The following is a 3,654-nucleotide window of genomic DNA, read 5'->3' as shown; positions in this document are numbered from 1 at the left end:
CCGGTTGGTCTGGCCAACCGCGACTAAAGGCCTTCGGGCCAGCCTCAGGACCTTTAGTCCCGGTTGGCCAGGCCAACCGGGACTAAAGCCCCTCCCGTCCGCCAGCTGTCGACCAAGCACGCTGGGCCCAGATAGTTGGTCGCGGGTCTCCTCCCGAACCGCGACTAAAAACCCCTTTGGTCGCGGTTCGATTATTTTGGGGACTAATGGGGGCGTATGGAAGCCTCTTTTTCTACTAGTGTAAGTCAAACTTCATATATTGCGTTGCTATGCAAAATGTAATTTCAAAGCACTGGCACATTGTGCCCTTTTTTGAAAGTCAAATAAATGGATTTTTACAGCTAAAAAACTTCCGACATTTTTTGTACATGCACACATAGAAGTGCAGTATATCAGTGTGACTTTTTTAATCAAAATCTGTATTTGTTTGTGAGAGATAAAAAGTAAAATACATGCAAAAATCACCTTATTTTGGCCTGATTTTTTTTCTTTTTTGCAGGGTATAACATAACAAAACTTGAAAGTCACTTAGAGCACATGCATATGTTTTTGTTTGAAATTTTTAAAATTTGTATGAAACTCTCAAGTGCCAGTTTTTTAACTTTCAAGAAAAAACGTGCTCAGTGGCCACGTGCTCCAAAATTCCGCTTTGGTTGCTATGTACCTCTCAAAGGTGCTCAGTTGCTGCACTTTCTTGAAGTTTATGGCGCTCCTATTGGTCTGCACAATTACTTTTCAAGTTCTTTATTTTTATTTTTCATATTACTTTTACCATTTTAAATAAGAGATGTAAGAACAAAATAGATCTGCCATAAACTTCAAGAAAGTGTTAGTGCATTTGAAAAATGTTCAACATGTTTTTGGAAAATGTTCCACATGTATTAAAAAATTATAACGCGTTTTTGGAAAATGTTTACAACATGTATTTTTAAAAGAGTTCAACGTGTGTGAAGAAGTTATTGTCTAAATTATCCTTACACTTATACAAACATGGTTGAAATTTTTTGTTCTTAAATCTAGACAATAATTTCTATAGGTTGAAATATTTAAATCCGCATAAATAAAGTTCATGTCTACCTCTTTGAAGTACACAATACTGAAAATGGAAAAAATATTTACAATATAAAATAATAGCATAGTGATAATTGTATTTCTCATATGGGGAAGTTTATATGTTATGAAACTAAACAGGAACTTGGAAAAAAATAAAAAGAAGAAAATCGTATAGCTTTCTAGGTAGGAGTTCAATTCGAAGCATGGTCCGCCCGGTTAGCCAGATCGTGCCGTTGTTAAACATAATGTGCTAGTTTTGATACCCCTCCATGGAGTTGTTCTTCATGTTATTTCTCGCTATCACACAGTGTATTTGATGGCTTTTCTATTGATTAAATAAAATATAAGTATTTTTGTAACATCCTCACGCGTGGGCCACCCAGCGCCTCTTAGCCGTTGTCAAGTGGGCTACCGTCAAGTTTGTACGCCCCGCGGGCTGGACGTACGTCCGTATACAAATGGAGGCACCGTATTTGCACGACCAGACAAGTTCCAGCACCAGTTTCACGTATTTTACAACTTTAGGTACTAAACTGACCGCAAAGGTCAAGTTGAGACACCTCCAGTGTATTTAACTCAAAAAGGAAAGAAAAAAAAGAGATGATTCCCGCGGGAGGAAAGGAAGTGACGTCGTTCGCCGTCTCTGCTCGCGAGAAACAAGCACGTGTTTGCGTACAATCCTTCCCTTCCTTGCTGGCTCGACGTTGTTTTGTGGTTGTTGGCGGCGACGAGAAGCGATTGATTAGTGAGGAGGAGGGGGAGAGTAGGAATTCTCGTCGTCGGCGGCAGCGGCGGCGGGTGCAGTTACCGACCGGAGATGAAGGAAGGAGGCGAGGTCTCCACGGATGGACGGACGGCGAGCTGGCGGCCTGGGAACGGACGGACGGCGCGACGAGAGGGCTCGTCTCGCCGGCGTGGTAAGGTAAGTGAGGGGGGTCGATTCGATTCGATCGTGGTCATGGAGATGGAAAAAAAGATAAAGTTTTGGCTTGGTCGAGGAAAAAAAGAAGGAGGCTGAGGAAACGAACATCGACGGCGCGAGTCGATGAGAAAAAGGAAAAAAGGATTCCCGAGCGAGGGAGGAAAGGAAGTGACGTCGTGCGGCGTGGTCGCGAGAAAGAATGTGTTTGCGACTTGGGAAACCTTTCAACCCGGCGCACCGGCCGAACAATTGGGCCGGTCGCTCGCTCGCGTACGCGCTTGGACCCACCCCCGCCCTTAATCGTTACCTTATCTTTTCACGGGGCGTTCTCCTCCACCCATTCTTTCCAAAGAAAACGCATCTTTCCGTCGTCGCCGACGCGGCACTCAACTCCCTTCCCCAATTCTGCAGCCCCCTTCCTTTGGTCATGCTCATGGCGCTCCTCCGTTGCCCGGCCATGCTACATCCGCACACCGGCCGTGCTACAACCGGGGCCGAGCCGTGCTACAAGTGACGACCCAGATATGCTACAACGGGGCGACGGCGAGGTGTGGCAGGGGCGGCGGTGTTGTGATTTTGCTGCAACCTACAACGAGAAAGCTACCAACAGCAATGGGAAAGCTTCCACGGGCGCTCGAATATGCTGCAACCGGGGGGTGACGGTGAAGTGTGGCTGGCGGCAACCATGAACGATGAAAAGCTGCAACCGGTGACAAATGCTACAACCATGAACGGCGAAAGCTGCAACCCGCAACGAGAAAAGTTTTAACCGGTGACAAAAAAAGTTTCAACCGTAGACGATGGAAACCATGGACGAGGACGAAAAGCTGCAACCGGCGGTGACAAAAGCTGCAACCAATAATGAAAAAAGCTTCAATCATTTCATGTCTCGAGTGCGACCCTCGACGGCAGCGATGACATTTTTGCAGCAACCGTTGTCGGTTTTTGCTACGACCGTCGATGTATTTGGCTACAACCTTTTATCACGGCTACCACTATTTCCACAAGCACGGCGGAGCGGCCTAGTGTGTAGCGCGGTGGCACGGTGTTGCGCCGATGATGACGAGGACTGCCGCATTACAACCTCGGGGGCTGCTGCCGCCATGGTGAGCGGCGACCTTGGGGTCCGTTGGGGGGCTGCTGCGGCCATGGTGAGCGGCGACCTTGGGGTCCGTTGGGGGGCTGCTGCGGCCATGGTGAGCGGCAACCTTGGTGTCCGGCAGGGCGCCGCACTCCGAGCGGCCGGCGCTGCTGCTCGCGGGAGCTACGCATGGCGTGGCGGAGCCAAGTGACAACGGGGGCGGGAGGTTTCTTCACGAGGGCTGGGGAAGAGAAGGAGGCGCCATGGGGGAGAGGATGCGCCTGCGCCGACGGCAGCCTATACGCGAGGAAGGAGGAGGCTTTGACCTGCGCGGGAGGGAGAAGATGCAATCTGGACGGCCAATATTGTGCGAATCGAACGACTGGGGCTTGACCGGCGGAAACTTCGGACCGGTGCGCCGGCGCCCAGTATCGCCCTTGCGACTTGCAAAATGCCCCGCAGAAAAGACGAGACCGGCGAAATCCTTCCACGTACTCTAGGAAGTTGGACTGGGTCGGTTTGGTAACCGAATCGAATACGGCACGGATCGGTAAGACGATGGATCGAGCCCATATAAACCCCCGGAGCTGGACCGGCA

The sequence above is a fragment of the Triticum aestivum genome, chromosome 7D (assembly GCF_018294505.1).
Source record: "Triticum aestivum cultivar Chinese Spring chromosome 7D, IWGSC CS RefSeq v2.1, whole genome shotgun sequence".
Lineage (NCBI taxonomy): Eukaryota > Viridiplantae > Streptophyta > Magnoliopsida > Poales > Poaceae > Triticum > Triticum aestivum.
The sequence above is the reverse complement of the archived record's forward strand: the minus strand, read 5'-3'. Positions refer to the sequence as shown.